The sequence below is a fragment of the Gopherus evgoodei genome, chromosome 6 (genome assembly GCF_007399415.2).
Source record: "Gopherus evgoodei ecotype Sinaloan lineage chromosome 6, rGopEvg1_v1.p, whole genome shotgun sequence".
Lineage (NCBI taxonomy): Eukaryota > Metazoa > Chordata > Testudines > Testudinidae > Gopherus > Gopherus evgoodei.
Genome location: NC_044327.1, coordinates 10,275,369 through 10,297,989, shown reverse-complemented (window position 1 = coordinate 10,297,989; position 22,621 = coordinate 10,275,369). Strand labels below are relative to the sequence as shown.

Genomic DNA, 22,621 nt, shown 5'->3' with positions numbered 1-22,621 from the left:
GGCTCCTCCCGCCGCCGCCGCCGCTTTCCTCCCCTCCCCGCCGCCGCCGCCGCCCGTCTTCCTCTCGCCGCCGCCGGCCCCCGCCGCCGCCTCCCCGCCGGCCCCCTTCCTGCTGCTGGAGCCGCCCCGCACCCGCTCCCGGTCCCGCTCCGGCTTCCTCACCCTCGCCATGAGCGGGGCCGCCGCGCACTTCCAGCCGCCGCCGCCGCCCCTCCACGGGCCGAGCCTCCCGGAGCAGGGAGCCCGCAGCCAGGGCAGAGGCAGCCCCGCCGGCCACGGGCACCCCCGGGCCGCCCCCGCGCCAGGTACCGGGACGGGGAGTGGGGATGTGGGGTGGGGTGTAGGGAGAGGGGGGTGATTGGGATGCAGGAGGAGTGGGGTATATGGGGGGGGGGAAACGGGGGCAGTGGAGTATGTGAGGGGATTGATGTGTGGGTGCTGGGTGGGGTGCAGGGGAACTAAAGAAAGGTCGGGGAGACATTGCTTGGGACATGCTGTGCTGGGGGCCTGGCTGTGGGGGTACTAGGAGTGCTCCAGGGGCAGGCTGCTGGGACTTGAGGTGATGGGGAGGGGTTGTTAGGGGGACTGAAGAGTTGGGTGGTGCGGGGGCTGCTATAAGAGATCATAGGAGTAGCAGCCCACTTTGTTTTCCCGAAGTTGACACAATCTGTAACAGTTCTGCAGAGTTGTTCAGCTTTAGCTTTTCCAAGCAATCTCTCTGTATCAGTCCCCACAGGGAAGATGACATGTGTCTGTCTGTACAGCGTGGTGGTGGGTGGGTATATATAATATCAGACATTAAACATGCTCTCTGCTTACTTGTGGGTAGTTTGGTGCAGAGAAATGGAGAGACTTCCGTGTGTGGAGGCATTTTTCTACCCCGCACTCATCATAAATTGGGTTTTTTTTCCTGTTTTTATCTGTCCCATTTCTGCTGGGGAAACCTTGATCTGATGAGGACTTCAGCTCTGAGCTCACAGTCATTTTCATGGACACTCACAGTGTTGTCACACAGACTGAAGCTGTGAGGTGATAAGTCCCCGGGATGACATGGGAGCAGCACATACAGGGAGAAGAGAAGCTCAGGTCCCTAGGAAAATGACTTTAAAGGAAGTATCTTGAGAAAATACAACAAAGTAAATAAACTGGTTGTGATTTTATTCAAGTTTTGCCTCATGGTAACTTTCAGTACAACTGAAACTTTTATGCTAATCAAAGTGAGAAATAGATTGGCCTAGATCATTGTGGATCTATCGAATCTACAAGACCACATGGAGGAGATATTTCCTTTCCTTCTTTACATATTTACTCCCAATTTTTGGGCAGACAATTCAATCATTCGAGCATCACAAAGGATGGTGTTTAATTCTCTTGCTGCATATTGTCCATTGGGGTAATCTCTGCCATGTAGATTATATTCTAAAAGTTAGTATATAAGCATTTAAAATTATTCCATCATTTGAGATGTTTCAGGTTTTTTTTCTTAATGTCAGATGCAGAATTATAAATTATACTATTGTGGTAGAGAGACTGTAGTTGAAGTTGAAATAGCACATCTGTTGTTAATATAATAATATATTATCATCTTCATTTTTCCTAGCCTATAGCTATAGTAGGTCTGAATTTACTTGACATTACTTTCCCTTTACATTGGCTTCAGCTGTGGTTATGCCCTCATACAATATTTTTTTAAATATAGACTTTGAATCCTTGAACAGAACAACAGAACTTTGATAATACTCATAGGGTATCCACTGCATATGGTAGCCATGTGAGATGTGTGATTGTTTCTTGCCCACAGTAGTCCGTGCTAGCCACGAACAATTAGGTAATAAAAGTGACTCTTAGTATTAATAACATATAGTTTTTAGCAACCATACATGTAAACTACTCCTATTTCATCTTAATGAGCATGTGTGATTGTTGGACAGCAAAAATTAAAGCAGCTTTTTGTCTTGGAATGAGGAAATCAGTTTTCATAGGAATAGCATTCTAATTTTTATTCAATATTTAATTTGGGAAGAAAATGACAATCAGTTAGCAGTGATGCTTAGTTTTGAAAATATATGGGAGAGGAACTACTGTGTCTATGTATAAATCCAAAATGGAGGCTAACTCTTTAAGCTATCTTTCCTTCTTTCCTTAATTTCTAATAAATATGCCAATTAAAAATAGGTGAGTTCTTAAATTCTTGTATATCTTGGTAATGTGGGGATTATTGGAAAACATCCTTATTCTTTTGGAAACACCATCTGCCTTCTTAATTACCACTTTGTATTGGGCATTTGACACCTGACCCTTTTTTTTAAACTATTATTGTTTAAAGAGTCATGTCTGTTTCCTCTTTAAAGTGGCTACACAGTATTACCCCAGTGAGGAACAGTTTTTGGCTGCTCACTGCAACTTTATTTTGGTGCTAAAATATTAAGGCCTTAAATCTGCAAACACTTAAATGCGTGTACTTAACATTAAAGCATGTGAGTGGTCTCATTGACTTCAGTGGGACCCCTCCATGTTTAAAGTTAAACATGTGTAAATGTTTTCAGGATTAGGGCCTATGATGATGTCTCTTCTCAGAGTTGTGTATGGCAATAGGAATTTTACTGTATGTTTGTGAAGTTACTAGCTGTGAAGTAGTGCAGGAAAACAGCAAAGAATGACAGCATTTTGGGAGATTGGTGGGTGGGGTAAATGCTGTTTGTCCTCTCTTGGAACATATAATTTTTATTTATGCTGATATTTTGGGATTGGTTGGTTTTGTTTTTTTTTTTTGGAGGGGGGAATGAGGTACAGAACTGGTAGAAATTTTACTTCAAAATGAGAGCTATATAAGTATTTTATAAATAGCTGGATTTATTTATGTTTACTGGAATTTGTACTAAAGAGACATCAACTTAAAATCATACTTCTGTTTGATTGTTTTACCTATTATTTCTAAAGGTAACTCCGAAGATTACGTAAAAATACTTGTTTGTGTTTGTATATAGTCAGTTTTCCCCGTTGCTCTATGAAAGGCCCATACAAGCAGAGAGATGATGATATTTAATAGGAAAAACATATTTGTAAAAGTGCAAAAATTGGCAAGTCTTGGGAGCAGCTGTTTTACTTGAAACTATTTGTTTCTTTTTTTAATTGATTATACTTTAAGTGGATTTGTTAACTTAAACCTGAAATTTTCTTTTCTTAGAGCTGCTCCTAACTTCCTGATACTTTCAACAACTTGTACAGTAATGCCGGCCATCAAAAACTTGAAATTGTAGATGTATATTTCCTGTGATTATATTCACTGTGTATATTTCCTGTGTGGAAACCTGTTACAATTACAGAGAAGAAACTCGGTCCTTATAGTTGAAGTGTTTAATTCATCGTAGTCCTTGTAACATGTAACTACATAGCACTGTGCCAGCACTGAATTAGACTGAATGCATTTTCTTTACCTTTCTCTGAGAAGGGGAGGAGCTGGCTTTATTTATTAGCCCAAACCTTTTGCTTAGAAACTCACTTAAACTACAGTTGCAGAGTTGTTACAGTGAGGAACGCTTGTAGGGCCTGTGTATAAAAATAGTACTTAGAACTGTGTTAAGGCCAGATTTTTCAAAAGAGATTAGTTCCTATTTAGGGAGCTGCCTAATTGAAGCTGGTTTTTTTGGGTTTTTTGTTTTTTTTAAATCGGGCTATTTATGTTTACTGATCAAGACTTTGGTGGAAAACAGATTAGTCTTACAAAAAATACACTTTAAGCCCCCAATTCTGCAAACATTTATGCACCTGCTTAACTTTGCTACCATATGCTGAAGCATTTGCAGAATCAGTGCCAAAATTTTTTGTTTTACAGTTGCTAAAGATTTTCTGTTAGTCACACTACTGAAAGTAAAGAGCAGACTAATTGAAAACTATTAATTGAGTCTCTGTTCTCAAAACATTGAAATAACAATATTATGAACTTTATTTATCTTTCAGTATTAAGGAAACTTAAGTACGTTTTACAGACAGTCAGAATCTGTCGCATCCCCATCCACCCGCAGTGCTTAGTGAAGTATGGTTTTTTGTTTCTCATTTGTTTTCCCATTAAATATACATGTCAACAGATGCAAAGGGCTTTATTCAAGATTGTCAAATTAATAAACAGGTAGTGGAATGGAAAATATAGAGCTGAACTGCTGACTCTTCTTTTCATCCAGGAAATTGATCCTGATCTTAAGAGGCACTTTCAGGCAGAACTAGAGGAAAGTGCGTTACCTCTGTCACTGTAGGCATATCTTGTAAGTGAAAAAGATGAGAACAGTTAGAGACATGCTTGTCGGTTGGTAAGAGAGGTGTGGTTTTAATGGAAAATTTCAGTCCTTTTCACCTTCAGTTTTTTGTAAGCTCTGGATCTGTACAATTATTTTTGTTGTTGTGGTATTTGGGGAGGAAGGAACCTGAAAAACAATAACATATTAGAATAACGTACTTTCAGTGAGTGGTAGACTAGGCATTTTAAAGGTGGCTTTTCTCTGAACTGTTTCTACTTAGGAAAGCTACCTTTTGGCTGACTCCTGGTAGCTGCACTAAAATCAGTTAACGCTGCTTGCAATTTTCAGCCTTGTTATATTTCAATTTTAGATGCAATAGTTCTAAAAACTACAAATTAATGATGTCAAAGACTCACATCAGTCAAAGCCTTACCATAGAATATTATTATGAGGGATGGTGGGAGATACTTATTTAGTCAGATAAGTAAGCAGCTGCTAAGAGTTTTAATCTGGAGGAATTGAAACTGCTGATCAAAAGGATCAGTGCCTGTTTTCAAACATATGCAAAACTGCAGGGTGTGAGGGTGATGGACTTACTTGTAAGGGTGCTGCCGCTATTTGTATTGAAAGTGAGGTGGAAATCTCTTGCAATTCATAGCGATTTTACCTGATGCAGTATATGCGAAACAGTAGTTAAATTACTACTGAAAACTCCCAATAAATTTCAGATTGTCACATGTGATTTTTTTTATGCCCTTAGCAGTTATTGGTGTGTGGTACGTATGGTTCTATTTTTGAATTGAATAGCAGTTACAGTGGTTTTATGGGAAGTGTCATGCTTAAATCTTGCATGCTCAGAAATGTGGGCCTTCTTACTTAGGTTACACTGGTCCCTTCACAGCTTTATGACCCTCTTAAGCAGAGCAAGATGCAAGGGTATCTCCATAGTAATAATAAATGAAGCACATTCAATACTTGGATTTGGTGGATAAAAATCTGTTCTTGCACCTTTTTATATTCAAGGCTAGTGTATTTTAGGTGAAATGATTGTAGTTTGATGGCAATCCTTAGTGAGAACTTGCTCAGAATTGTGAACCCAGAGCATGTAATGCAGCCTAGTCTTTTGGTGGAAATTAGCTAGCTTGGATAATAAATTACTATTTACCTTTTGGTTCTCTGAATTATTTAGTGAAAACCTTGGAAAGTAGGTTTTAAAAAACAAAACAAACTTTAATTTCTGGTTCTTATAAACGGCTTTTAAATAGAAATAAATTAACCACAGTATATGGAATGACCCATTTCAAGGGTTTAAGCATTTAGTATATTTTTAAGAAAGTAAATGCCCTTAGCGAAAGGGAGAGAGATTTCAGGGTTGTTTTGGGAAAAGTACACATTCATTTTTACGCTTGTTTTTTATGATGATGATGGTTTTCAGATAATATGCATCTTCCTGTAGGATTCTCCTATGGATCATCTTGATAAGTGTTTTTACTTAGCTCCTAGTTTCTTGAGCAAATTAAATATTTATTAATATATGGTGAATATAAATATGTTCACTCAATCAGGAAAAGATTCTGTGAAGACATGGTATACTAGGCCAGAGATATGCTATGTTGCTTTGTCGGAACATGGTAAATTGATTAAAAGGTACAGTATGGAGGGGAGGGGATGGCAGTTGCTTGGGCTAGTTACTGCTGCTTTCCTATAGCAAACAGCAACTGCTGACAAATGTATGTTGTTCAGATTTATTGCTCATTATGTATTAGTCTGATAACATGATGGCTCTATTTTAGGGCACATTCTTTTCAAAACTGCAAGACAAATAACTGTAGAGAACCCTTCAGGTTTCAGACAAACATAATGACATAAACCACACTATTGCTACAGTTGCTGGAATATGATGAATACTCTGAAAATAATGCTTGCTGGGGTAGAGTAGGGAAATCTTTCATAATTAAGAAAAATCTGTCTTTTCTATCCCATAGGACATACTCCTATTTAATATTGGGAAGGGGAAGAGAGAAAGTATTTAATTTTAAAATTTATCTTTTGCTGTGCAGCATCAATTTAGATTGTGTAACTAGGGCCTTGCTGAATTAGGCCTTCCCTGAGTGACTTCAGTTCTCATTGATTTAAGTAGGAGTTGAATGACCTTGCAGAATCAGCCACTAAAACAGTAGAGGGGCAGGCTCCTTGGGTGCAATGCCACCCTTGCCAAGGTACAGGACAGGGCAGTGGTGTGCTGATAGCCCATTTTGGATGGTACAAAAAAAGCCTCTTCTGAATATTACTAGCTATTTTAGCTAAAACATGAAAACTGGTTAGCTGTAGAATACGCAAATACGTTTGGATTGCTGTACTTACCTCTGGTGTACAGCCCCATCCCCAGATCTTGGGTACACTTGCTAAAAGACTGGGTCAGGTGCTTCTGTCAGCAAGGGAACTATTGCAAAGCTACATGTGAAGGTAGTGGGCATGACTCTTCCCTTACGCTTGTTTTACACTAGTGTAACTAGATAGATGTCAATGGAGTTGTCTGCTTTGCCGCTGTGTAAGTGAAAGGAGAATCAGGCCTAGTGTCTTATAGTTAGTGTTTATTAAACGACTCTATCCTTTTTGATTTAAAAACTAGTACTTCCAATTAAATTGAAAAATACAAAATTATCAATTACAAGTCATTTAATGAAATACAGCACAGCCTCAATGAAACAAAAGTATCTGAAAGAGGCTCGGGCCCACCCAATGTCTAATAGCAACACTGAAAAACTCCTTGATTATTGAATGACTAAATTCAGCTGTCCACACTTATTCAGTACCCCCTTGACGATTGGATAGTCATGGTTACAGTCTTTAGTTTAGTTTATATTATGAAACTTCCTTTTTTCCCTGTATGCAATTTAATACGTTTGAAATTCTGGTGCTCCTGTGTGTGTGTGTGGTTGCTGAGACATCATTTTGTCTGAAGAGTGCAGGTGCTGCTTGAACTTCTAGCTAATTCTTTCCAGTTGAATGTTATTTTTAGAAAATAAACAAGCAGAAGGTTTTGTACTCCTTCTGTTTTATATGTATGTTGTGCTTTGGGGCAGGCGTAGAGGCAGAAATATTTTGGATGATGCTCTGCTTGCACATAAAGTGAAAAATAGTCTTGTCACCAAGAGGAGCAGGAAGAAACACTTTAACAAGAGTACTAATAAGCCTATCTAAACATTATATAAATCCGGTGGGTGGGTGGGGGAGACAGATTCAATTTTTAGAAAGATTTTTCTTACCTTTTTTTATTTTTAGCCTTGTTACTTCTCACCCACAAGATTATCTTGGCAGAATGAGGCCCTCATGCATACGAAATCTTTTTAATTCATGATTTGATATGAAAGATGGTGTTTTAAATCTTGCTCTACTAATACCATTCCAACCTCAGCTTCTTTCGTAAAATATCTGAAGCGTGAGAATTACAGGCGGTTTCTTGTTTGGTTTCTAATATGAATCAGAAGTTTAGGTGGAGAGAATTTTGACTAAAATGTCAGTTAAATATGAATGTGCCCAACCTGAAAGGTGTAGTACAGAAGGAGGAGGGGACTATATGGAACAGGTGAGAATACAAGATATTAAAGAGCTAGTCTTAAAAAGTTTGTGGTCTTTAACTTGTACAACTGATTAATTTGTAACTAAATTATACTTTCCTCCCTTCATGCTTGTGGCTTACTGTTGTGATATGTTGTTGATGCAGTTAGGGGTGATATGGAACGTCCATTCGGTGCATATTTTTCAGTTGCTTTTTATTTTCTCTATAGATGCCTTTTGGTTGAAATCTCTCATGCTTTTTCTGAAGTACTCTTTCTGTCTTGTGTGCACAAAGCATAATACATATCCATTTGGTTGTTTGAGCTATCTGGACATGGAAAAACATTTTTTTTTCAACTGGTGAGAAGTATTGGTTGGTCTTTTTGTGCTCTGATAGCTTAACAATATAGCTTTCTTTTAGCACTTATTTGACATGTAATGTAGAGTGAAAATGCATGCTCTCTGTTCTGTTTGGAGGAAGGAGAGGGAAGTGGTTTTGAAATAGCAAAGTTATGGGTATTTTAAGAAGTATTTTGAGCATGCTGAATGTTTTGTTTTCTGAACTTCTGACACACACACATGCTCTGGTTGTTCACTTTCTTAAAATATACTCTGTCCCCACCTCCCCCATTGAAAGAATTGAGCTGCTACCAATATGCCACCTTCTTATTTGGGTTGATCTTGAGCCTGCTCGCGCTCATCCTACATTCACTCATGGCTTCAGTTTTGGCCCAGTGAAAAGGGATATGGTGTCATCAGCATACTTGTGGCATAACACTTCAATACATCTTGCTAACTTCTCCTTCTGCATCCAAGCAAAGATAACCCATGTTCACCAAATTGTTGAGCACCTGCAACGATCTTGTTGGGAAATCTTTCTTTCATAGATGGACCAATAATGGAGGCTTTTATGTTTCAGATCTTGCTTAATAATAATGTTTGATTTGATTCTTGCTTAATAATCAACTTGCCGTTATTCTACTGAGGGTTGTAATCTTTCAGCTGTCGTAAATTAAGCCATTGGGCTGGCTCAGTACTGCATAATAATAATAAATAAAAATGCATAGGAGACTTCCAAGGGAAAAACAAACTAAAAGGAGCTTTTAATGCAACGTTGCTTGATTCTAATTGCACATAAGTCAGGTACACTTATTTTAAGGTTTACACTTAATCGTCATTCCTCCTCCTTGTATCTATGCATTACAATAGGGCAGGGGGAATGAATGGGTGGACTTTTTATTTTAAATCTTTTTATTTACTTACTATTATTGTTGGGATTTTTATTACTTCCTCTGGAGTTTGGACCTTGACTAAGAAATTTGGATCTTGACAAAAAATAGACTACCCCTGCAATAGGCTCTTCCCTTGCATGATTGCACAATATGGAACAGAACAGTGTTACTTGTGTGTCAGCAAATAATAAATACCTTACAACCGTTCAAAGAAATTGCACTATAATAGTACATACACATGCACATACATAATATTTTGTACTATGAGATATATCATATGATCATGTCTTAAAGTACACTATCTTAATGCAAATGTACAAGGGACAGAATTTAACTCTGAATTTCATGACTTTTATTAAATTTCAGTTCTATCCCATGGTCTACGTTTTTCCCTGTGTAGGATTCTTTTACATTTTTTTTTTTTAAAAGCAATAGTTCTCAAACTCTTGTACTGGTGACCCCTTTCATATGGCAAACCTCTGAGTGCGAACCTCCAGCCCCCCCATATAAATTAAAAACATTTCTAAATATATGTAACTTCATTATAAATGCTGGAGGCAAAGTCATGTTTGAGGTAGAGGCTGACAGCTCGCAACTCCCCATGTAATAACCTCGTGACCCCCTGAGGGGTACTGACCCCCAGTTTGAGAACTCCTGTTTTAAAGGAATCATCTAAGAGTGTGTATGTCATGTACCATGCCATCCAGGTGTGGAGGGAGAATGGCTATGTAACCAGTAGGGGTTGTCTCTAGTAACACTCATTGAAAAGACAGAATTGCAGATTCTGGGCTGGGAAAGATATGGAGCACTTGATTACTACGTATGGCAAAATTTGTAGTAAGTGACTGCGACAGGACGCAAGGTGCAGCAAACTATTCCAGTGCTCTGGCAGTTCTTGATGAGGTACTGCTCCTTCACCTCCCTTACAGCTTGCCCTATGTATATGAATGTCAATTGAGGTGTGTCTGTATTTTGCCAGTAGCAGGTTACTGCTGTTCAGAGCATCCATTTACTCAGTTTTCTGTAGCAGCTTAGGCCCTGATCCCATAAAGACATTTATTAATGTACTTTATGCATGGGAGTGGTCCCATTGATTTGGCTAAGAATCTGTGCAAATGTTTGCAAGATTAGAGCTATACTTTCTTTTCCCCTGAGGGAGCATGTGTTGTACTTTTAGCTTCTTCCTTACATAATCAGACTGTCGCCTCTTTGGAGTTTGCAGATATTCTGGTGGATCTCTTACGTGGGACCACTTTTTTTTTCTTATAAGTTGGTATGGCAGAAAGCCAAGCAGAAAGAAATGGCTTGTGCATGGAATTTGGAGGCAGGTTTTGTAGTAAAATGCTGCACTTTTTGGCTCACAAGCCATGGGAGCATACGGATTCTTCATGGTGCAGAAACTGCATCTGTGTATTTTTAATACATGTATATTTATATTTCAAGCAAGGTTTTGATTTTATATTTAAAGAAGTGTTTACAAAATTGATAGGAAAACAAGTATGGCAGATACTATAATTCTCTTTAAACCATGCCTATAGATTAGGGTATTTCAGGACTTTCGAAATTCTTAATGCTTGCTTTTTTTAGGGAGAGAAAAAGCTCTTAACCAATTAAGAGAATAGTGTGTCAAAACTATCAAGACTGTGTGACAGTAACGTTTATATTTGTGAAGAAGTTTGCTGAACAGTATGCTGTAAGATGAAGTATCAATTTACAAATAAACAGGAAAAATATATATTGGATGTTCTTCATTGATGTCTATTACAGCTAGTAACAAAAATGGGGAAAATTCTTTCCTCTTTTATTGAAACTTCTAAATGTTGAAATTTCCAACCTGTTCTTGTCCGTTATGTCTTGCACGCTTTCACTACTCACTATGTAGTACAAATATAAGCTTCTAAATTGTATTACTGTGCTTGGATATATATTCAGGAGGGTGTCCATTAGTTTGTTCATTTCTAATGGAAGAAAAGTGTTTTTACAGGTTGTTTTTAAGACACTTCATGTTCTGATGTATTTTTTAATATTCTTTATTAATTTGTAATAAAACAAACTGTTCTGAGTTTCCATCATAATACTCTTGTGGTCCTTAATTCAAAGTATTGTGAACATATTGGTGTGTAAGCTGATGAAGCAATAAAGCACAAAAGTGCAAGGTCAGCTGGATAGATCCAGTTTCCTAGGGAGAATTTTATCTCTTGGTCTCAGAAAAACAGATAACAAACATAAAAATGAAACACAGAGATGTTTCTTGGCTCACAGTTTTTTTTACTTGGTCCTGGGTTCAAAGAACAGCCTTCTATCAGGCAATCCCTTTGTTCCTGGAGCAGCTGCTTCTGTGCAGCACCTGCATGAACCCAAGTTGCTATTAACTCTTCCTTTTCCAGGCACAGGATAGGGTCTCTGAACCCGGTAATACTATGCTCTGAATAGCAATCATATTTAGGAATCTGCTGCCAGCAAAGGAGTATGTTCTTTTTGTCCGTTGAGTAGCAAATCTGAGCTCATGATGTCCTAATCCACTGATGTCCCATCCTTTGCAAAAATAAATCCTGTGTGAATAAAGTCTGCTTCAGTGAGTGTAGATAATGTCAGTGGAGTAGAACAGTTTGTAAACCGGAAGCTCCTTTTTGTTGAATTTCAGGTGATAGGTTCCCCTCCCCCACTCCTCTGTTTTTCCAGTTGCAGAAATAACGAACTTTGGAAATCTAATCTGATGATACTTGTGGTGGTTTTTCCTATCATATTTTTAGTTTGTATTTGCATAAATGACCATCTGAAATTGTTTTAATACTTTTGTGTCCCCTTTCCTTAAAGAACTTGTTTTCTGTGGCAGGCTGGGATTGAGGTAGTCCCACTCCTAGAAAGCGTCTGGGAGATGATGATTCTACCTTCAGTTCTTCCTGAGGCTATGGCACTTCTGTAACAGGGTGGTTGGAATAAGACTGAAGCTGGTAATAGTGAGTAGTTCTCTTGTAGCATGAGAGGATAGTGATCTTCATTTAGTAACATAGATTATATATGCCATTTTGGCATACCATAGGCCAAACAACAAATAAATACACATCAGTCCCTAAAATAGACAGATAAAAGTCAGATTGTCATTCTTATTCTTAAGGGTGTGGCATAGAGTCTCCAGTAGGGAGTGCTAAGACTCCTTTTTCCTGTGATAACTGTGGTTTAAGATTACTGACCAATTGCCAACTAAATAAATAAATCCACAGGAATTGCTTAATGATTTGTCTGGGTATTTTTGTAATTGGTTGGCTGGGCCAGGGGGAGGTGTTTTTAAAAAAAAAAAAAAAAAAAAAAAAAAGTGGTTAGCCTTTAAATCATAAAAGGGTACAATAATTTTGACTATTTGCTTTCTGTAGGTGGGTTCAACCTTTGAGAGCGAGAGAGATTTGCTAAACTGAGTTGTGTGCAAGTATGCGGAGTCTCTTCTCACATTTATTTTTTTAAAATTCTTGTAAAATGCAGTTTAGCTATTCAGAATAGATATTACTATATTTGAAAATCATATCACCCATTTCAACTGAAATTCTTCTGATGGTGATTTATTTTGGTCACTGATCTACATAAACTGATTTTGAATCCTCCTAGACGCTATTCCTGGTATTTCAGAAGTACTTGTAACAAGGGTATAGTATCTTGGGGAGCATTCAGATAAGTAAGTCAATCTCTTGTCTGTGGCTTCCTATCTGAATTCCTGATATTTTGTTTTAAACTGATGGCTATGGCTAGAAATTCAATTACAGTGGAGTGTTTTGGGCAGGAATGTGAGAAAGCACAAAGCATAGAACACAGACTGCTTACAAAAGCAGGTATTAGACAATACTACTTGTGCTGCAATTTTGCAAAAGTACTTCCTGGCTCCAAATGGAATGGTTGCGATATTCCAGCAGAGTCACATAACTGTTCCAAATGACTGATTACAATCTAAAGAAGTGTGGTGAAAGGCAATCTGTTTGTTTTTTCTAAACTTAGAATGTTTCAGAGGAGAAAAAATTGCCAGTCCACTGAATTTTATTACTTTAATTGGAGATCTTTGTGTACTATTATTGAATTTTTGTAACTTTATCCTACCCTGGCTGTTTATGATTTGACAAAGTACGACCAGTACTCCTGTTTTCGAAATGCTGTCAATGATTACTGCCACTGCCACTTGTGTTTTGTGATCCAGAACAATAATAGTGAGGGCTTTGTACATCAAGCAAAAGTGACCAAATGGATTGTCCTGTGTTTTGGCTGCTCCTATTGAATGAGGAGATTCAGAACAAATTAATCTACATAAGAGAGCAGCAGTTGCAGATGCTTATATTTCTGACCAGTGATTGGCATAGTGAACTCAAGGGATTAGAGAAGAAATTTAAGTAAATGCTAAAATAGCGGAAGAATAGGGCCTATTACTTTCAGCATCAGGCATCCTCCATCAACCACACATAAGTGGAGATGAACCAGTCCCTATGTAGCTGAAATACTCCAGCAATTGAAAGTAGTGGTGGAAGTTCTGACTTCTTCAGAAACCTGCCAAGTGTGATTCTATTTTAAAGTGGGGTTTCAGTTGGTATCAAAATTAATTATTTTGAAGAGAGGCCAAAAAGACACATTTGTCTTTTAAACACAGTTTGTATTTAGAGGTGTGCTGAAGGTTGGGTGCGGGAGATAGGGTAGACCTTTGTGGAGTTTCCATTAGATTTCCATGGTATTTCTGTCGGAGTAGGCAATTTGTCCCAGCAGGTTTTGGGTGAATCTAAATGATTTTGGATAAACCATCCTCCCCTTTCCTTTTCACTTCTGTTTTATGATGTATAAAGAGATCCTGAAAGGTTCCCTTCTCCCAAGGATGTCTGGATGGGGTAGGCGTGGGGGTGAGTTTTCTGGTTTTTTGTTAAATCTTAGCTGTGTCAGGAATGTCAAGTCTCATCTTCCTGGTTTTGCTGGGGGACTCCCTTGGAGGACTCGGAGGCAAATGCAGGGCACTTTTACCCCTTAACCAAAGTGGCAGGGATGTTGAGCCTAACTGCCGCATTCCAAATTGCGGTCAGTTGTTCGAGTTAAATCTGTGCAAACAAAAAAAGAAAACTTCGAGAGAGGAAGCAATTTAATCAGTTAATCCTCACTCGAGCGATACCTGTGATACGATAAATCTACTAGTTATCAAGTCATCCATAGAGTTTTCTAAGTAAAACAGGGTAGACAAGTCCTGAATTTGTGAAGTAAGAAATGACCAGCACAAAAAAATTAGGCATTCTGTTTGTCATAAACAAAAAATATACCCTTTTTTCCCCTTGCAAAAAAACCTATCTGTGGTTTGATGACTTTGATGACAAAGAAAAGGGGTGTGCGTGGTGTGAATTATGCAATATGCCATATATAGCTTGATGTGTGGAAGGTGGCCTTTTTTGTTTCTGTGTGTGGAGGGGTAAGAAGAAGTGAAAACAAAGAAAGTAGCTGAATTTTCTGGAGAGTTTGAATCCCAGATTAATGTGGAACAAATGTAATCTTAAAACATTTTGATACCAAGACACTTCCCATTGCTTTACTTTATCTTATTCCTCTACATTAAGAGAGATAATTTGAGGCTTTCCTGTCAGTTATGTCTTGGGTTTTTTTTTTTTTGATGTAGCACTTCCTGTTTGGCACTAACAAGAGAAGTGTTTATAGGAGCATTTTCCTTCTCTTCATGACTCTACGTCTCCTGCTGTTTTCCTTCTCTTCTGGCTTTATTCAGTCTTCCTGACAATATAAGGAACTTGGGGATTCAAGTTTAATTGTAACATAAAGAGGAGACTACATTGTCCAGTTGCAGCAAAGAAATCTAATAGGATCCTGGGCTGCATCAAAAGGAGTATTATAAACAAGACCTGGGAAATCATTATACCATTGTACAAGGCTGTGGTGTAGCTGCATCTTCAGAGCACTGCATCCAGTTTTGGGGCATTTTACTTGCATAGGGATATACAAATTAAGGAGAATTGTCTGGAAAAGAGATATTAACGGGCAATTCAGAATGTTTTAACTACAATTCTCTGAAGAGCTTAAACCTATGCAGTTGGAGAAGAGGTGGCTAGGTGTGGTTTATTGCTTCTATAAAGAGGGAGCAAAATAATTAAGGATTTAGCTATCGATTCAGGAAGCAATAGGAAAAAACACAACTTCTTAAACAATTAAAGTTTAGCAGGTACTGGCAGAACTGGTGTTGTGGAGGTTTTTAAGACAGTTTGGTATTGTCAGCGTCTTGGGTTATAACTTGTGATTTGGGGTTTGACAGCACTAGAAAGGTTTGCTGTTTTAATTATACTGGGAATTTCTTTAAGTGGAATAAGCTATAGTGGTATAAGACACTTTCTATACCAATATGACTGCATCTATAGTAAGGTCTGTACTGTCATAACTGTCAGCTGGGGGATGATTATTTTTACTGATATCGTTATATCAGTCGAACTTTTCTAGTGCAGACCGTCCCGTCGATGCTTAATGTAGTTGATTCTTGCTCACATTTGCTTTGTTTTGGATCAAGAAGGAACTTTCCTTCCAAGTATATTAGGGCACTTGAAGCTTTTCTCCCTTTCCCTGGAACATTGAGCATCCTCTCTTAGAATCAGGTGGGTGAATCCCAAAGATATTCTCCCCCACCCATTTTTACTCTTCTCCTGTGCCTCTTCTTCTTTTGTTGTTGACTGGCTTCTGATCTCCTATGCATAATATGTTCCTCTCAACTTTTTCCCCTCTCCGCTGCTAGTGCACTCTGCTGGAGTGGTCCAGCTTGATGTGCATCATGTGTGTTGAAGGACAAAATGATATCTTGATTCAGCACAGCACTTTCTCGCTGATTGACAGGGAACCCTGCGGTCAGCCAAGATGTCAGTGCAGAAGTGGGATAGGCAGATGGCTTGGGGTTTCCTAGGCTATTGCCAATAACAAGGTTCTAAAAGGTATTCAAATTTTGCTTTAGTGAGTTGCAGCACAATTTTAACACAGATAATCTCATGCTCAAACGTTTTAGTTGGGATAGTTTAGTGGCTCTGTAGCTCAAACTGTAGCAGCTTTTGTTTTTTGATGTTGTGAAGGCCAAGACTATAACAGGGTTGAGGATAGGTCCATCAATGGCTGTTAGCCAGGATGGAGAGGGATGGTGTCCCTAACCTCTGTTTGTCAGAAGCTGGGAATGGGCGACGGGATGGATCACTTGATGATTCCCTGTTCTGTTCATTCCCTCTGGAGCACCTGACATTGGTCACTGTTGGAAGACAGGATACTGGACTAGATGGACCTTTGGTCTGACCCGGTCTGGCCATTATTATAGCAATATCCCTTGATGTTGTTGGTGCTCTAGATAAATGCTAGCTAACTAGCTAACTGCAGCAGCACTAGCATGTTTCTTTGTGAAACTCACAAAAATAGTGACTGTTTTAGTCTAACTTTCAGTGGTGGTAAATCTTTTTTTTGGACGAGGGGGGGAAAGAGACAGAGATGACATTTGAGATGGCTTCCCCATCAGCTAATCATTTAAAGTTGCATCAAGTTTTGAACACTTACATAAGAACATATGTGTGGTCTGTCTAGCCCAGTATCCTGTCTTCTGACAGTAGCCAGTGCCAGATGCTTCAGAGAGATGGAATAGAACAGGACAATTTTGAGTGATCCATCCCCTGTTGTACAGTCCCAGCTTCTGGCAGTTAGAAGTGTAGGGACACCCAGAGCACGGGTTGCGTCCCTGCCCATTTTGGCTAATAGGTCCGTCAATGGTTATCTCCCATGAATTTATCTAGTTCTTTTTTGAACCCAGTTATACTATATAACATCCTCTTGCAGTGAGTTCCACAGATTGACTGTGTGTTGTGTGAAGTAGTACTTTTTTTGTTTTGAAACTGCTGCCTATTAATTTCATTGAGTGACCCTTGGTTCTTGTGTTATGTGAAGGGGTAAATAACACTTCCTTATTTACTGTTGCCACGCCATTCATGATTTTGTAGACCTCGATCCTACCCTACCATAACCATCTCTTTTCTAAGTTTAGCAGTTCCAGCATTTCTGTCTCCTCATTTGGAAGCTATGCCAAACCCCTTATTATTTTTGTTGCCCTTCTTTGTACCTTTTCCATTTCTAATATGTCTATTTTGAGATGGGGTGGCCAGAACTGCATGCAATATTTAAGCTGTGGGCATACCATGGATTGATACACTGGCATTTATGATATTTTCTGTCTATTATCTATTCTTTTCCTAATGGTTCCTAACATTCTGTCATCTTATTTGACCGCTGATGCACATTGAGCAAATTTTTTCAGAGAACTTTTCACAATGACTCAAAGATCTTTAACTCATAACAGCTAACTTAGACCCCATCATTTTGTTTGTATGCAGTAATCCCAAGTATATACTCATTCATAAGCCAAATTTTTTTAGTAAAAAAGAGAAATGCCAGAGAAGGGGGTTGGCTTATGAATGGGTATAGAGAGGGAGAGGTGGGACACAGCCCCTCTCCCCAACAGAGGGAGCAGGCAGAGGCAGCAGGGCCAGACGGGAAGAGGCAGGGCCAGAGTCTCTCCACTTCTGGCCATGCTGCTCTCCCCCTAGCCTCTGAAGCAGCTGCATCTCGGGGCTGGCAGGCTGCAGATGTGCTGCTTGGCTCTGCCCCCCAGAGCAGGCTGTGGCCATGCCGCCCAGGCGCCAGAGCACTCTGCAGCTGCGCCGTCCGGCCCAACCTACTGGAACATACTGTGGCCACGCTGTCCAGCCCATCCCAGCCTGCCGGAGCAGGCTGTGGCCACAGTGCCCAGCCTGCTGGAGCAGCTCCAGCCAGACCAGAGACATCCTCCCCTGGCCCTCCCCAGATAAGTTGGGAAGGGATGGGATGGGGAGAGTTGGGGGGGGGTGTGCCAGGCTAGGGGCGGAGTCATGTGGGGGGTGGTCACAAGGGTTACTCCCCTGACCTCCAGCTTCTCCCCTGCAAAAAATTTCCCCACCAGTTGCTGTCACGGCCTGTCAGGGTAAGCAGCTGGCGCACCGGGACACTTTGTTTACCTAGGTTTACCTCCATGCCTGCAGATGCTCGAGGTAAACAAACTGTCTCGGCCCGCCAGCAGCTTATCCTGATGGCCCAGGAGCCAAAGTTTGCTGACCCCTGAATTATAGGGTGGGCTTATGAACGGGTCATAAAAATTTTTCCATTTTTACTTATCCGTCTTCCAGGGGTCGGCTTATAAACTAACTGGCTTATGATCAAGTATATACGGTAGTATGTTTTCCAGTGTGCATTATTTTGCACTTGTCAAGGTTCAGTTTCTTCTGCCTTTTTGTTGACCAGTCACCCAGTTTAGTAATTAGAGGGGTAGCTGTGTTAGTCTGTATCCACAAAAACAACGAGGGGTCCGATGGCACCTTAAAGACTAAGAGATTTATTTGGGCATAAGCTTTCGTGGGTAAAAAACCCACTTCTTCAGATTGTCCGGTGGAAGATTATCTGAAGTGGGTTTTTTACTCACGAAAGCTTATGCCCAAATAAATCTCTTAGTCTTTAAGGTGCCATCGGACCCCTCGTTGTTTTTCCAGTTTAGTGAGATACCTTTGTAGCTCTTTGCAGTTGGCTTTGGACTTGACTATCTTGAATAATTTTGTATAGTCTGCCAACTTTGGCACCTCACTGTTTGCTCCCTTTTCCAGTTCATTTATGAATGTGTTGACCAGCACTGGTCCCAGTATCGAACCTTGGGGATCCCACTATTTACCTCTCTCCACTGTGGAAACTGACCATTTATTTCTACCCTTTGTTTCCTATCTTTGTAACCAGCTTTTGTCCTACAGAGGACTTTCCCTCTTAAGCAAAGCAAGCAATTATGGGATAAGAGCTTTTGGCATGGGACCTTGTCAAATGCTTTCTGAAAGTTCAGGTACGCTGTATCCCCTGGATCACCCATGTTGACATGCTCAAAGAACTCTAATAGATAGATGAGGCTTTATTTCCCTTTACTAAAGCCGTTTTGACTCTCTTCCCCAACATATTGTGTTCATCTTCGTGTCTGATCATTCTGTCCTTTACTGTAGTTTCGGTCAATTTGCCTGATACTGAAGTTAGGCTTACTGGCCAGTAATTGCCAGGATCATCTCTGGAGCCTTTTTTAAAAATTGGCATGACATTAGCTATCTGCCAGTCATCTGGTACGAGTTTGATTTAAGCGATAGGTTACATACCTCAGTTAGTAGTTGTGCAATTTAACATTTGAGTTTCTTCGGAACTCTTGAGGTGAATACCATCTGGTCTTGGTGATTTATTACTGTTCGATTTATCAGTTTGTTCCAAAACCACCTCAACCTGGTATAGTTCTTTAGGTTTGTCACATAAAATGAATGACTTAGTTGTGGGAATCTCTCTCTCATACTCTGCAGTGAAGACTGATGCAAAGAATTCATTTAGCTTTTCCACATTGGCCTTGTGCTCTTTTAGCACCTTGATCAGTGGCCCCACTGATTGTTTGGCAGGCTTTCAGATTGTGATGTACTTAATTTTTTGCTGTTAAGTTTTGTGTCTTTTGCTATTCACTTTTCAAATTCCTTTTTGGCCTGCCTCATCAAACTTTTTTCACTTGATTTGCCAGAGTTTATATGCCTTTCTATTTTCCTCAGTAAGATTTGACGTAGTTTTTAAAGGATTCCTTTTTGTCTCTAACTACCTACCTCTTTTATTCTGCCGTTTAGCCATGGTAGCATTTTTGGGGTCATCTAACTGTTTTTTTTTTATTTGGGGTATACATTTGATTTGAGTCTCTATTACTGTATTTCTAAATCATTTCCATGTAGCTTGCAGGCATTTCACTCTTGTGATTTGTTCCTTTTAATTTCCATTTAACTAGCTTCCTCATTTTTCTGTCTTTCCCCTTTTTTGCAGTTAAATGTTACTGTAGTGGTTTCTTTATTTTCTCCCCTGCAAGTATGTTAACTGTAATTCCATTATGGTCACTATTCCCTAGAGGTTCACGTATGTTTACCTCTTGCACTAGAGCCTACACGTCACTTAGGAATAAAGCAGGAATTGCCTCTCCCCTTGTGGGTTCCAAGACAAGCTGCTCCAAGAAGCAGCCATTTATGGTGTCTAGAAATTTTATCTCCACATCCCGTCCTGAGATGCCATATTCCCAGTCAATATGGGGACAGTTGAAATCCCTCTCTATTGTTGTTTTTGTAGCCTCTCTAATCTCCCTGGGCATTTCACAATCACGACCATCCTGGTCAGGTGGTCACTAGGAGATTCCTACCACTACACTCTGTTCAAGCATGGAATTTCTATCTATAGAGATTCTGTAAATGAATCAAACTGTATTAAGATTTTTTACTATATTTGGCTCTGTGCTTTCTTCCACATAGTGTGCCACTCCCCCACCAGCATGATGTACTCTGTCAATCCTGTGTGTTTTTTGTAATATCATGTCCCATTGATTCTTATGCTTCCACCAAGTTTCTGTGATGCCTGTTTTATCATTATCTCCGTTAAATGCCAGGCACTCTGATCACCCATCTTAGTATTTAGACTTCTTGCGTTTCTATACAAGTACTATAAAATTTGTTGATATTCAGTTGTCTGCCTTCCTGTGATGTAATTAAATATAACTCTTTCTCTTCAGTTCCTTCCTGTACATTACCAGCTTCTGTCCTCTTCTCTTTACTAGGATATAGAGTATTGCCTTTAATAAATCCTCCCCTAAGAGATGTCTGCCTGAACTATGTGCTCCTCTGTGCCTGGCGGCTTTCCCCATGCCCTTAATTTAACACTCCTCTCTGGCCTCTCTAATTTTACATTCCAGCTGCCTGGTTCTGTTTTGGTTTAGATGGAGCCCATCCTTAATGTATAGGCTCCTCTTTTCCCAAAAGCTTCCCCAGTTCCTAACTTAAATCCTTCCTCCTGACACCATCTCTCATCCACGGGTTGAGACCCTGCGGTTCTGCCTTTCTTCCTGGCCCTGTGCGTGGAACTGGAAGAATTTTAGATAATGCTACCATGGAGGTCCTGGACTTCAATCTCTTACCTAGCAGCCTAAATTTGGTCTCCAGGACCTCTCTCCTACCTTTCCCTATGTCGTTGGTACCTGCATGTACTAAGATTGTCTGTAAGTTGGTCTAGATGTCTTGAAGGCCACAACCTTTGCACCCAGCAGGCAATGCACCACGTGGTTTTCCTGGTCATCGCAAGCCCAACTGTACTTGCTTCTAATATTTGAATCCCCCATTACTATTACTCAGGGGTATCCTCGGTGTGAGAGGAAACTATGACCTCATCTGGAGGGTTCCAAATACAGGATCGTTTTTCCTCCTGTCCTGTGTCCCTGAAAGTCTCCTGGGTGTGTATCTGTCTTCTTTTGCTCCTCTGGTTCAGCCACTCTTGTCTCAAGAGCCCATACTCTGTCTCTGAGGCCACGCATTCCTTGCACTGAATGCACACACAAGTCCACCACCTGCCCACTGGGCAGGTAATCGTACATGCTGCATTCAGTGCAATAAACTGGTTAGCACCCACTCTGCTACAGCACTTCTGCCAGTGGTATTTTTACTCTTGCACCTTTTTTGTTTCGTTTTGTTCTGTTCTTTGGGTTTTTTTAGGGGGCTGTTGGCCAAAGTTTAGAGTATTTGCCTCACATACTCCCTCGCAAAACTCCCATTTGCTAGCACCTCTGGTGCTAGCTTCTAAACCTCTGTTCTCCCGGAGAACACGGTCCCCTCCATGTTGAAGTGTTCCTACTTTGAAGCATTAGTTCACAGTCTGCCTTAGTTCTTTTAAATTAAAGGGGAAAGGTTTTGGTGGAGTCTGGGTTACCTTTCATGTCTAGAGGATTGTTTAGTACAGTAAAATTATCTGACCAAGACGGCACACAGCATTTTACTTTTTCCAATACAGAATCTCAGACATTTAATGGATACCAAAGACATTTCTGGGTGTGTTTTTGTTTTTATTTTTATTGTTTATTTGACAAACTGCAATTCAGTACAGCACCTGAGAGCATTTATTGAGACCTTTTGAGAAGGGTAACTCAAGTCCATAGATCTTTAAATGGTCAGGTGTAACATTGCCCCAGCTCGGTATAAAAAGTACAGTAGTTGGGTGGGGCTCAGGCACATGTGACTGGGCCCCCTCTTGCTGGCATTTGGAAACATTTTAGTAACCCTGCTAGAGAGAGAAGTTCCGAAAACCAGAACCAGCCCAGGTGCAGGCAAGCATTTCAGACTGGGAACCAGTAGAACTGCATAAACCTATGTTTCCTCTGGGGTTGACAAGTTATGTCTAAGTACATCTGATTCTTGACAAAAGGAAGAAAAATGGGTTGCTTTATTTTTCATGTTTGAAAGAATGTGCAAAAGCAGTAAATTCATCTGTTTTAGTTTTAACGCGTCTGAATTCCAGCAGTTTTCTGCCAGATGCTGCATGTATTATGTTGCAAGAGTTTGAGTTTTGAGAAATTAAATCCTTAATTTATTCACTTAAATTTGTGTAGCAGCTAGCCTGCAAATGCTTTTACAGGAAGTATTGTGGAAAAGGAGCAGATGCGGTCAGATTTTGGGGCTGGGAGGAAGAACAAGGCTGGTACCAAACTTGCAGATG

General features: G+C 40.0%; 1 protein-coding gene across 1 annotated transcript in view; it reads left to right on the top strand.

Moving 5' to 3' along the window:
- The first annotated feature begins 239 nt into the window (after positions 1-239).
- RNF38 (ring finger protein 38) overlaps positions 240-22,621 on the top strand; it is a 223,484-nt gene continuing 201,102 nt past the window's right edge. The window contains exon 1 of the mRNA XM_030565841.1: positions 240-305. The gene's annotated coding sequence lies outside the window, so the exon portion shown is untranslated. The remainder of the gene's footprint in view (positions 306-22,621) is intronic.